This window comes from Ranitomeya variabilis, chromosome 4 (genome assembly GCF_051348905.1).
Source record: "Ranitomeya variabilis isolate aRanVar5 chromosome 4, aRanVar5.hap1, whole genome shotgun sequence".
Classification (NCBI taxonomy): domain Eukaryota; kingdom Metazoa; phylum Chordata; class Amphibia; order Anura; family Dendrobatidae; genus Ranitomeya; species Ranitomeya variabilis.
In genome coordinates, this window is record NC_135235.1 from 494,039,629 (window position 1) to 494,053,852 (window position 14,224).

Consider the following 14,224-nt stretch of genomic DNA (forward strand, 5'->3'; position numbering starts at 1 on the left):
ATGTAACGTTTTTTGGTGGCGACGGTCCGACGCAACACGACGCAACCGTCCCACGACGGTTGCAACGCGTGGCGCAATGCGTCGCACTGCGTCGCTAATGCAAGTCTATGGAGAAAAAACGCATCCTGTAAGCACTTTTGTAGGATGCGTTTTTTCTAAAAAACGACGCATAGCGACGTGTAGTGTACGACGCTAGTGTGAAAGTAGCCTTAATCTTCTTAAAGGGCCATTATGAAACAGTTGGTCTCCTAAGCTGTTGTAGCCTATGCTGTGAGTGGATGGGCTGCCAAGAATTATGACGCACCCCAATACCCCTGTGTAGCGTGGCTAAAGGTTGTCTAGTCGACGGGAGATATGTGTCACATAGGTGGCTTGCTGCTGTGATGTAACCATGCCTAACTATATGTGTTTCAGGACATGTGGTGATGTCATAACCACATGTCTAATCATGTGATGGGTTCTGGGTGTGGTTAGACCTATAAAAGAAAGGCTAATGCTTAACACAAGGTGTATGTGTGGAGGTGTTTGCCTCCAGAGTGTGTTAAGGCTCCAGGACTGAGCCTGAAGGACTGGACACTTGTTTTTCCTTTTCCTGAGCTAAAGGCTATTTGTTTTCTGTTCTGCTATGTGGTTTATGGAGCAATAAACCCTTTGAACTTTTAATGGAACGTGCCTCCTGAGTGTCAGCCGTCACACCTGAGCGAGTGAAACACTACAATTGGTGGTAGATGTGCAGGCAGCGTTCCCAGTGGAGACGTAAGTCTATTATTGAATGTCCTGGGTCAAGTCTGTTGTAAGCCAGCAAGCATTGCCGGGGAAAATGGAGGACCCGCTGAAACACTTGGTAAAGTTGCAATCACAGCAGGATCAATGGCAGCAGATACAGCAAGAGACTAACAAGCTGTTGATGCAGCAGATACAACAGAGCCAGCAGGAGCAACAGCAGAGCCAGCAGGAGCAACGGCAGCAGATGCAGCTTCTGGCAACCGCCATCCAGGGCAAGATGAGCGCCCCAACCCCAGGTCTGGCTGATGACACCCACGTCCGGAAGACGGTAAGACGCGCATTGCAGAAAATGACTCCCGGGGATGATGTTGAGGCCTTCCTGATGGTGTTTGAGAGGGTCGCTGAGAGGGAAAAACTTCCGCCAGAGCAGTAGTCAGAGGTACTGGCGCCTTACCTGACGGGAGAACCTCAGAAGGCGTACTATGATTTGACCTTGCAGGATGCCAAGGAGTATCACAAATTGAAAGCCGAGATTCTCGCACGTTTGGGGGTGACAATGACTGCTAGGGCACAGCGAATTCACTGCTGGGCCTATCACCGGGACAAACCGGCTCGCTCCCAAATGTTTGACCTGTTGCACCTGGTCCAGAAATGGTTGTAGCCAGAGTCCTCTACGCCTGCACAGATGGTAGAATGGGTGATGATGGATCGGTTTGTACATTCCCTCCCGAGGCCTATACAGGCTTGGGTTGCCCAGGGTGATCCCCAGAATGCCGATGAACTGATCGGACTGGTCGAGAGATACCAAGGGATGGAAGGCTCCTTCGGGAGGCAGCCCATGCCGTACTGGGGGTCCCAGAAAGGTGCTAAGTCCCAAAAAGGGGTGGAGCGTCCAAGGTCACAAAGGGCAGGGGAGGTGGTGCCCAAGGTCCCTATGGGTGATATTATTTGCTGGAGGTGCCACGGGCCAGGACATATAGCTGCCCGTTGTTCCCAAACCACTGAGCAGATGGACTGCAGCATGGGATGCCATAGTTCATGCTATGCATATCCAGCCTGCAGTGTGAACTCTCTGCCCAACGAGGGGCCTCAAGCATGTCCTGTAAAGGTGAACGGTCGAGCAGTAACAGCGCTGTTAGACTCGGGGGGCTTAGTGACCCTAGTGAGGGCTACTTTTCCTCTCCACCTGCTCCCGGGAAAGAAAATCGGCGTGCGCTGCATACATGGTGATGCAAAGGACTACCCTATGGCCAGGGTGGATATTGAAACGGCGTGTGGCACTGAGTCCCATGAAGTCGGCATCATTCGGCACTTGTTGCACCCTATAATTATTGCCCGGGATTTCTGTTTGTTTTGGGATTTGTGGGGAAAGGGTTCTGAGGTCGCTAGCAAGAGTAGGGAACCAATGAACTCTAAAAAGGTATCGCCACACCCAGAGACAGACAGATTTCCTTTTTGTGTCCTGGTTGGGGATGAGGAGGAAGTGTCCCCTGCATCTGACATTCTGAAGTTAGAGATAACCGGTGAAAATTTTGGGACTGCCCAACATAGGGACCCCACTCTGAGGGAAGTCTTTAATAATGTCACAGTTATTAATGGAGTTGTACAGGAGCCGGGGCAGACACAAGATTTCCCTATTTTCTGATGAATGGGGAGCTGTTGTACCGGGTCACAAAAATAAGGGAGGAGTCGGTAGAGCAGTTGGTAGTGCCGGGTCCATATAGACGGAAGGTGTTGGACATGGCCCATTCACACATCTTGGGTGGACACCTAGGGGTGGAAAAAACGCAGGAACAGGTTGTGCAGAGGTTCTATTGGCCTGGGTGTCACCGGGAAATAGTGAACTATTGCAGGTCCTGCCCTACATGTCAGCTAACTGCTCCCACTCCTCATTTCCGGAGCCCCTTTGTGCCCTTGCCCATTATTGAGGTGCCATTTGAGAGAATTGCCATGGACATGGTCGGTCCCTTAGTTAAATCAGCCCGGGGCCATCAGTATATATTAGTCATCCTGGACTATGCAACACGCTATCCTGAGGCAATTCCCCTGAGAAATTCTTCCTTGAAGAGTATAGCCCGCGAGTTGGTCCATGTTTTTTCCGGGACAGGTCTGCCGAAGGAGATCCTGACTGACCAGGGGACACCTTTCATGGGCAAGGTGATGAGGGAGTTATGCAAAGTCCTGAAAATCTCCCAGTTGAGGACCTCGGTGTACCATCCCCAGTCAGATGGTCTTGTTGAGAGATTTATCAAGACACTGAAGAGCATGCTGAGAAAAGCTATAGAGAAAGACGGTAGAGACTGGGACTGTCTCTTACCATATCTGATGTATTCCATTCGTGAAGTTTCACAGGCCACCACAGGATTCTCACCGTTTGAGCTTCTATATGGCCGACATCCGCGAGGACTCCTGGATATAGCCAAGGAAACCTGGGAAGCTGAAGTCACGCCCCACAGAAGCATCATTGAGCATGTGGCCCTGATGCAGCAGAGGATTGCAAAGGTGATGCCTATCATGAAAGAACACCTCCTCCAGGCACAAGAAGCTCAGGCCAGGGTCTACAACAGGTCTGCAAGAGTTAGGCAGTTCAATCCGGGAGACCGAGTTCTTGTGTTAGTTCCGATGGTGGAGAGCAAGTTCTTGGCCAAATGGCAAGGGCCATATGAGGTCGTCGAGAAGCTCGGTGAGGTAAACTATAAAATTCACCAACCAGGAAGACGGAAACCAATCCATGGTAATGCTGATGACCTGTCCAGAATCCCTTGTCTAGTGGGGGAAAGTGCCAAGCCCCAAGGATTTAGGCAGAGGGGGGAAGTATGTAGCGGGGCTAAAGGTTGTCTAGTCGACGGTAGATATGTGTCACATAGGTGGCTTGCTGCTGTGATGTAACCATGCCTAACTATATGTGTTTCAGGACCTGTGGTGATGTCATAACCACATGTCTAATCATGTGATGGGTTCTGGGTGTGGTTAGACCAATAAAATAAAGGCTAATGCTTAACACAAGGTGTATGTGTGGAGGTGTTAGCCTCCAGACTGTGTTAAGGCTCCAGGACTGAGCCTGAAGGACTGGACACTTGTTTTTCCTTTTCCTGAGCTAAAGGCTATTTGTTTTCTGTTCTGCTATGTGGTTTATGGAGCAATAAACCCTTTGAACTTTTAATGGAACGTGCCTTCTGAGTGTCAGCTGTCGCACCTGAGCGAGTGAAACCCACCAACACTCCCTTTGAGATAATAAGCATTTCAAATCGCCCCCTCTAATTCCCATATGGATCTTATCTATGCCACAAATTCTAAGATCCTTAGGGTTACAATCTTGTTTTTCCCTAAAATGTCTTGACAATGTTTTTAATGCCCTGACATCAGTTTCCTCCCTGGCGGCCATAATATCTCTAACATGTTCACGTGTCCAAACACGGAGTTCACGTGAGGTCAATCCAATGTAAACCAGATTACATGTACTGAACTCTCTAGCATCAATTTCTTTCTTTGGTGTTATTATGCACTTTGCACCTTATGGCCGATTTCACTGACTAAGCTTTTCTACGCTAAATTCTCCCAATCTGGACATATTATATAGTGTTGTTTATACTCACCTTTTATTTATTGTTTGTTCCCGAGCATTGGACATGTGCGCCTGCCCGTGACATTTGCGTTCCGGCGCATCTCTGCTGCCGCCCGAGACGTGACGTTTGCGGTTCACGGTGGCCAGGGGCATGGAGCCCTGAGCCCTCACGTCATGTGGGAAGCCTGGCAGTGATGCAACATCCGGGACTAGTGTCATGTGCGCATGCGCCGATGATGTCTGATGATTATGCACAGCTGTCACTGCTATATAAATAAATCTAGCTGACACACTTTAGTACGGCCCCCCGAAGAATCCTACGTGAAATGCGTGTAGGGGCTGCCTGTCCCATAATTCTCATTATGGGTGAGAACTCATTTTTGAACAGTTATTTCACTGGTTGTATTTAAAGCGCATAAATATGTTTACTTCACGATCTGATACCATTAGCGTTTTTTAGGCACTTTTTTTTACCTGTGTCCTTCAGTTGTTTTGTTATCTGGTTTAATTATTAGTGTATCTGTACTTATATTACAAATATTTTGTCCATGCTGTTACTATTATAAATAAATTGTTTGTTTGTTTACCCAATATCATTGTTTGACTCCAATTGTTCTAATTTTATATATATAGCTGATGTAGCTGATGATTATACTGACACATTTTAGTAATCAGTGAATGTATGATTTATATATGTGCTCTGATCTATTATTTTCATAAGTACAGCTGTCATACAGTCTGTTCAGTGGGGATGGCCTGAGGACAGGGAAGAGGAGGAGGATGAGGAGGACAGCATGGTCAGTCAGTCGTCCTGTTGGTGAGGACACGGAAGTCTTGAATGTTATCAGTCTGGCACGCATCGCTGACTTTATGTTGCGCTGCGTTTCACATGTCCCTCAATTTATAAAAATTTTTGGTGACACTCATTACTGCTTGGTGACACTTCTAGACCCACGCTACAAGGAGAACTTTCAATCTAATCTCTTCTGCCAGAGGCAGAGAGGTGTACTAAAATGTTGCAGTACCAGAGGGTCCTTGTAGCGGAATTACTTGGAAAATTCCCATGTGAGAACACTGGCAGCAGATGTCAGAGTACAACCAAGGAGTCCAAGCGAGAGAGACAGAAGTGCAATCCAGCTCAGGTAGGGGAACAATGGCAAAGCTCTGGGACAGTTTTTTCAGACCCTCCCATCGTGCCGGCACAGACGCAAGGGGTGCTGTCACAAGAAGTGCAATGTTTAGGAAGATGCTGAGGGAGTACCTTGCAGATTGTACAAACATCCTCCGGCATTCATCTGTGCCTTTTAATTATTGAGTATCCAAGCTGGACACGTGGCATGAACTGGCTCTCTCCGCCTTGGATGTCCTGGCCTGCCCTGCTGCTATCGTTCTGTCAGAGCGGGTTTTATTGTGCCACTTGTGGAATTATAACAGATAAGAGCATTCGCCTGTCAACTGAAAATGCTGACAGGCTGACTCATAAAAAAGAACAAGGGCTGGATTGGGCAAGACTTATGTACACCACCGAATGAAAACAGCAAAACATAACCTCAAATACATTATCTTTTTTGTGGAGGTGTATTCTCATGCACCTCTTCACAACCACACATGGGTATATGCTTCCTGATTTTGTCTGCTTAGTGTTATCCTCCTCCTTATCCTCATCCTCATCATCCACAACCACTAAAACACCAGGGTGAATGTATTCCGTGATGCAAAAGTCACTCAATTTTTGTGCAAGGGTGCTTTTATAATGCCCGTTACTAATTTGAAACCAAAACAAATGTCATAAAAATGAGATGTACTGTATGTATATTCTTCCCATTTATTCTTATAATTTTCATTTTTTTTGTCCGCCACTAGATCACCAGGGATAGCGTGTTCTGTGCAGCTACAGCCAGTCTAATTTTTGACAAGGGTGTCTATGATGCCCATAAGCCCATAAAATATTTAAAAAAAATGTACCCCCCATGGTGAAATATTTGTCTGCCCATAGACTTCGTGTATGGGCATTACAAGTCTAGGAGACCCGCTCCTTTACATTGGGCCTAGTTTTTAATTGTGCTAGGTAGGCAGGGGAATCTACTGTACGTGCACATATCCACATCACTGCAAGGCATGCAGACACTGTATGTGAGTCTATAGATCTTCCTGCATACATCAAAAGGCTCCATTACTGTCTGCTGCTATGTATTTTATATATACCTAGCTGCAGGTATCCGTGGCCATGATTTTTTTTTTGGGGGGGGGCACTATATACCTGCAAATTTTAATACAATCTAATACAGAGCCCCATTTTTTACAATATTTATTGGCTTGGTCACACGGCAGACTACAGCCAAGTAATTGTAATACAAGAGCATTAAAATCTAACAATTTAAAATGGTTGTTTTAATCCTAGGCATCAGATGTGAGTGGGCATAAAATTCTGGCCTTTTTTTGTGTACTATATATTTTTTTGGAGTGTCTTACATCATTTTTGGACAACAGTTTGGCGACCAAAAAATCTTTAGCTGGCCAAAAAATATATAGCTACAGTGCTTATATTTAGCACTGTGATTTGTACGCCACACGCATCGCTTGTCATTGCGCTAAATATTGTACAATTTTAGTACTCCAAATGTCTTATTTTAGTGTCATAGCCTACTTATTGACACATTTTTGGTGGCCCCCAAAAAATCAAGGCCACATTTTGATCATTCTGTTATCTCCGTCAGACGCACGGTGTATCTGTGGTGTCCAAATCCTTGTTTTGCAGCATACATTGCATTTTTTGGTCTGCTACCCTTGCTGTATACAGAATTTTTTGTTTTAAAAATTTTAAAAAATACAGGCCACATATTGAAACAGTCTGTTATCTCATTCACACGTCTGGTCTATCTGTGGTCTTCAAATCTTCAAATCTTGGCTTTTTAGCCATACATTCCAGTTTTTGGTCTGATACCCTTTCCACTGTATTTGCTGTCTTTGACCTGATTTCTATGCACTATTTTGAGGGTGAAAATGAAAACACAGGCCACATATTTTACAGTGTGGTATCTCCTTGACACGCCTCATGTATCTTTGGTCTAAAAAGTGTCCTTTTCAGGCTTCCATTCACCTCTTTTTGTTGTGTGTTAGCCTAGCTCTAAACAGTAAACAATATTTTGGGCTGAATTTTTTTTTTTAATTTACCCCCCCTGGGGAAATGTTTGTCAGCCCATACACTTAGCGTATGGGCATTACGAGTCTAGGAGACCTGTTCTTTTGTAATGGGTAGTGTTGAGCATTCCGATACTGCAAATATCGGGTATCGGACGATATTCGCTGTATCGGAATTCCGATACCGAGTTCCGATATTTTTGCGATATCGGAAATCAGAATCGGAAGTTCCTATAGTGAAATTATGCAGTATAATGAAGTGTGGGCGGTGCGTGGGCAGAGACTGCATGTGTGAGTGTGCGGGCAGTGTCTGTGCGTGACCGTGGGGCTCTCTGCGTGTGTGCTGGGGCTCTATGCGGCGTGCGGGGTGTCTCTATGCGGGGTGTCACTGTGCGGCGTGCGGGGTGTTTGTGCGGGGTGTCTGTGTGGGGTGTCTCTGTGCAGCGTGCAGGGTCTCTGTGCGGCATGCGGGGTCTCTGTGCGGGGTGTCTCTGTGCGGCGTGCGGGGTGTCTCTGTGGGGTGCGCGGGGTCTCTGTGTGGCGTGCGGGGTGTCTCAGTGCAGGCATTGTCCGATGGGACTACAAGTCCCATCGGACAATGTATGCTACACTGACAGTGATTGACACTAGGGTTGAGCGACTTTCATTTTTTTAAGATCGAGTCGGGTTTTGTGAAACCCGACTTTGTCCAGAGTCGAGTCGAGTGCAGTCGGCCGATTATCGCTAAAAGTCGGGGATCGACCGAAACGCGAAACCCAATGCAAGTCAATGGGGAAGCATAGTCGGCAGTGAGTGGAGGCCAGGAAAACACCTACAGTGCCCATTTTAATGCCAAAAACATCCATTCTTGTTTCTGAAGCTTGTCAATCTTAATTAACTTTATAATAATAGTTGGGCATAGGAAATTGGGGGTCATTTGGCAAAAGTTGTGGGGGGAGTAGGGCTGGCTCAAGTTTTTTGTGGGCCCAGGAAATGCGGACTACGTCACGGCGGTGTTGCAGGGAGAGGTAAGTATTTCAACGTTGCAAGTGCTGTGATCCTGAGCAAGCAGGGGGGGCCCACTCGTTCGCATTGGCACTGGCACAGGGCCCCTCAAAGTACGGCGGTGTGTTTGCATGGCGGGGGCGCCTCCCACCAGCAGCGACACTTTTGCGTACTCTGAGGGGCCCTGTGCCAGTGACGTCGCCAACGAGTATGCCCCCCCACCTGATGAAGGAACCTGCACTTTCATCTGCACCTTCCTCTTTGTCCCTGTGTAAGGTGGTATAACATGCGGGAAGGGGAACCTTACTTTCAGCAGGGTCAGATTCTGGCTGTGTAGAGTACAAGGGGAATGTAGTGGTCTAGGTCAATGTACCAGCAGACTCATCTAGCAGTGGCTGGGCAATGGGCAGGATGAGGAGGAAACAGATATAGGGCCAAAGAATAAAGTAGGCTAAATGCAGTTCAAAATTGGTAACAGGACTAAACAGGCGGCATTGCTTTGTTCAGTGGAGTAGCAAACCCAAGAGCAGCAGACACTGTTTCAAGGGCCTAACCACACTAGTAGGCCAAATGCAGTTTAATATCTGATAGTATAGGCCGAAAGCCAGAATGTGGAAGCTCAGCTTTGTTCACTTGAGGACAACACCAGGGAGGGGCAGACACCGTTAGTAGGCCGGATCAGCCAATTTTTTAAAAAAACAGCAGTTAATAAGAGCCAGAAGGTAGAAGCTCAGCTTTATTCAGTTGAGGACAACACCAGGCAGGGGCAGACACCTTTAGTAGGCCGGAACAGCCAAGTTCATTTTTAAAAATCGTAATTTGGAACAGAAGGTTGAAGCACAGCTTCATTCAGTTGAGGACAACACCAGGCAGGGGCAGACACCATTAGTAGGCTGGAACAGCCAAGTTCATTTTTAAAAATCGTAATTTGGAACAGAAGGTTGAAGCACAGCTTTATTCAGTTGAGGACAACACCAGGCAGGGGCAGACACCTTTAGTAGGCCGGAACAGCCAAGTTCATTTTTAAAAATTGTAATTTGGAACAGAAGGTTGAAGCACAGCTTTATTCAGTTGAGGACAACACCAGGCAGGGGCAGACACCTTTAGTAGGCCGGAACAGCCAATTTTTTAAAAAAACAGCAGTTAATAAGAGGCAGAAGGTAGAAGCACAGCTTTATTCAGTTGAGGACAACACCAGGCAGGGGCAGACACCTTTAGTAGGCCGGAACAGCCAATTTCATTTTTAAAAATCGTAATTTGGAACAGAAGGTTGAAGCACAGCTTTATTCAGTTGAGGACAACACCAGGCAGGGGCAGACACCTTTAGTAGGCCGGAACAGCCAAGTTCATTTTTAAAAATCGTAATTTGGAACAGAAGGTTGAAGCACAGCTTTATTCAGTTGAGGACAACACCAGGCAGGGGCAGACACCTTTAGTAGGCCGGAACAGCCAAGTTCATTTTTAAAAATCGTAATTTGGAACAGAAGGTTGAAGCACAGCTTTATTCAGTTGAGGACAACACCAGGCAGGGGCAGACACCTTTAGTAGGCCGGAACAGCCAAGTTCATTTTTAAAAATCGTAATTTGGAACAGAAGGTTGAAGCACAGCTTTATTCAGTTGAGGACAACACCAGGCAGGGGCAGACACCTTTAGTAGGCCGGAACAGCCAAGTTCATTTTTAAAAATCGTAATTTGGAACAGAAGGTTGAAGCAAAGCTTTATTCAGTTGAGGACAACACCAGGCAGGGGCAGACACCTTTAGTAGACCGGAACAGCCAAGTTCATTTTTAAAAATCGTAATTTGGAACAGAAGGTTGAAGCACAGCTTTATTCAGTTGAGGACAACACCAGGCAGGGGCAGACACCTTTAGGAGGCCGGAACAGCCAAGTTCATTTTTAAAAATTGTAATTTGGAACAGAAGGTTGAAGCACAGCTTTATTCAGTTGAGGAAAACACCAGGCAGGGGCAGACACCTTTAGTAGGCCAGAACAGCCAATTTTTTAAAAAAACAGCAGTTAATAAGAGGCAGAAGGTAGAAGCACAGCTTTATTCAGTTGAGGACAACACCAGGCAGGGGCAGACACCTTTAGTAGGCCGGAACAGCCAATTTCATTTTTAAAAATCGTAATTTGGAACAGAAGGTTGAAGCACAGCTTTATTCAGTTGAGGACAACACCAGGCAGGGGCAGACACCTTTAGTAGGCCGGAACAGCCAAGTTCATTTTTAAAAATCGTAATTTGGAACAGAAGGTTGAAGCACAGCTTTATTCAGTTGAGGACAACACCAGGCAGGGGCAGACACCTTTAGTAGGCCGGAACAGCCAAGTTCATTTTTAAAAATCGTAATTTGGAACAATAGGTTGAAGCACAGCTTTATTCAGTTGAGGACAACACCAGGCAGGGGCAGACACCTTTAGTAGGCCGGAACAGCCAAGTTCATTTTTAAAAATCGTAATTTGGAACAGAAGGTTGAAGCACAGCTTTATTCAGTTGAGGACAACACCAGGCAGGGGCAGACACCTTTAGTAGGCCGGAACAGCCAAGTTCATTTTTAAAAATCGTAGTTTGGAACAGAAGGTTGAAGCACAGCTTTATTCAGTTGAGGACAACACCAGGCAGGGGCAGACACCTTTAGTAGGCCGGAACAGCCAAGTTCATTTTTAAAAATCGTAATTTGGAACAGAAGGTTGAAGCACAGCTTTATTCAGTTGAGGACAACACCAGGCAGGGGCAGACACCTTTAGTAGGCCGGAACAGCCAAGTTCATTTTTAAAAATCGTAATTTGGAACAGAAGGTTGAAGCACAGCTTTATTCAGTTGAGGACAACACCAGGCAGGGGCAGACACCTTTAGTAGGCCGGAACAGCCAAGTTCATTTTTAAAAATCGTAATTTGGAACAGAAGGTTGAAGCACAGCTTTATTCAGTTGAGGACAACACCAGGCAGGGGCAGACACCTTTAGTAGGCCGGAACAGCCAAGTTCATTTTTAAAAATCGTAATTTGGAACAGAAGGTTGAAGCACAGCTTTATTCAGTTGAGGACAACACCAGGCAGGGGCAGACACCTTTAGTAGGCCGGAACAGCCAAGTTCATTTTTAAAAATCGTAATTTGGAACAGAAGGTTGAAGCACAGCTTTATTCAGTTGAGGACAACACCAGGCAGGGGCAGACACCTTTAGTAGGCCGGAACAGCCAAGTTCATTTTTAAAAATCGTAATTTGGAACAGAAGGTTGAAGCACAGCTTTAAGGCCCCGTCTCACATAGCGAGATCGCTAGCGAGATCGCTGCTGAGTCACAAGTTTTGTGACGCAACAGCGACCTCCGTAGCGATCTCGCTATGTGTGACACGTACCAGCGATCAGGCCCCTGCTGCGAGATCGCTGGTCGTGTCGGAATGGCCTGGACCTTTTTTTGGTCGTTGAGGCCCCGCTGACATCGCTGAATTGGTGTGTGTGACACCGATCCAGCGATGTCTTCACTGGTAACCAGGGTAAACATCGGGTTACTAAGCGCAGGGCCGCGCTTAGTAACCCGATGTTTACCCTGGTTACCAGCGTAAATGTAAAAAAAAAACAAACACTACATACTCGCCTTCTGATGTCCGTCAGGTCCCTCGCCGTCTGCTTCATGCTCTCACTGACTCCTGGCCGTACAGTGAGAAGTGAGAGCACAGCAGTGACGTCACCGCTGCGCTCTGCTCTCACTGTACGGCGGCTCAGTCAGAGCAGGAAGCAGACGGCAAGGAACCTGACGGACACCGAAAGGCGAGTATGTAGTGTTTGTTTTTTTTGGTAACCAGGGTAAACATCGGGTTACTAAGCGCGGCCCTGCGCTTAGTAACCCGATGTTTACCCTGGTTACCCGGGTGCTGCAGGGGGACTTCGGCATCGTTGAAGACAGTTTCAACGATGCCGAAGTCGTTCCCCTGATCGTTGGTCGCTGGAGAGAGCTGTCTGTGTGACAGCTCCCCAGCGACCACACAGCGACTTACCAACGATCACGGCCAGGTCATATCGCTGGTCGTGATCGTTGGTAAATCGCTTAGTGAGACGGGGCCTTTATTCAGTTGAGGACAACACCAGGGAGGGGCAGACACCGTTAGTAGGCCGTAACCAAAGTTGAAGGCCAAATGCAGTTTAACCCTCCGTCACGCGCAATACATCTGACAGGCACACAGTAAGTAGTTTGACTTCTCTCTCCTTGCCCACTAGTTATCTCCTGAGTCCTGACTCTACAGGCTCTGTGAAACCTGATATCACAGTGACTCAGCAGACCTTCTAGTGAGCAGATATCAACACTTTGGCTTCTCAGGCACATTGCGCCTGATTTCAACACAAATTGAAAGGTTAGTATTTTCTTTTTTTATTCATCACGATTGTGTATTTAGCTTGTTTTATGAAGGATTAATGCTAAGTTAGTGTACATAAGTACTGTTTTCTTAGACAAAAGGAGGGTGGCTTCTAAGGCACATTGCGCCCTAACACATACTCTTTCTCTCTTGCTTCAGATTTTCTGCTGCAATGTCCAGAAAACAGTATGATTCATCTAAACCCCTTCATTTAGAATTTAGATTTTTTTGTTAGAAGATGATGAGGAAGAACCGGCAGTAACTGAGGATTTAGAGGAATCTAGTGACATTTCATCTGAAGATGAGGTAGCAGAATGTAACACTGATTCTGGAACAGAGCAGGATGGTGATGACACTGATACAGAGGAAACAGACACAGATCTAGCTTATTATTTGGGCAAAGATAAAAATACAAAGTGGAACAAAAAGGCACCCAAGAACAAACAGCGCAGAGAATCCCACAATATTATTACACACCTTCCTGGAGTTATTGGAAGTGCTAGAAAAGCTAAAACTGCAGTGGAATGTTGGAGTAATCTAATTACAGATAGCATGTTGGAAACTATTGTTCGGTTCACTAACCAGTATATTGACACAATCAAAGAGCAATTCTCCAGAGAGAGGGACATCAAAAACACTGATGTGCTTGAACTCAAGGCATTTATTGGCTTGTTATACCTAGCTGGTGCTTTCACAGCAAATAGGCAAAGTGTGGCGGAGCTGTGGGGGACAGACGGTGATGGCATCGAAAAATTCAGCCTTGTGATGAATCTGAAACGATTCAAAGTCCTGATCCGTTGCCTCCGTTTCGATGATCGAAGTACCCGGACAGAACAAAAAGGTTATAACCGGCTTGCACCAATTCGGGACATATTTCAACAATTTATTATGAATTTTCAAAAAAGCTATTGCCCGGGGCAAAACCTCACTATTGATGAGATGCTTCCAGTTTTCCGTGGAAGATGTGGTTTTCGGCAATATATACCATCAAAGCCAAACAAATATGGAATTAAAATTTTTGCCATGGTTGATGCAAGGATGATGTACACTATGAACATGGAAGTTTATTGTGGAAGACAGCCACCAGGTCCTTTCAATGTGAGCAACAAGCCTAGTGATGTGGTAAAGAGAATTGCTGAGCCAATGTTTGGATCTGGTCGAAATATCACTGCTGACAACTGGTTTACTGACTTTGATCTGATTGATTTTTTAAAAACGAAAAAGCTGTCATATGTGGGAACAGTTAGAAAAAACAAAAGGCAGTTGCCGCCAGATTTTCTATATACAAAAGGCAAACCACAGTATAGCACTATGTTTGGGTTCAGTAATGGAAAGATTTTAGTTTCTTACATCCCACGCGAGAGGAAAAATGTGATTTTGGTCTCTTCATTACATAATGATTACACCATTGATCCAGAGTCTGGGGAGCTAAGGAAACCAGAAATCATAACTTTTT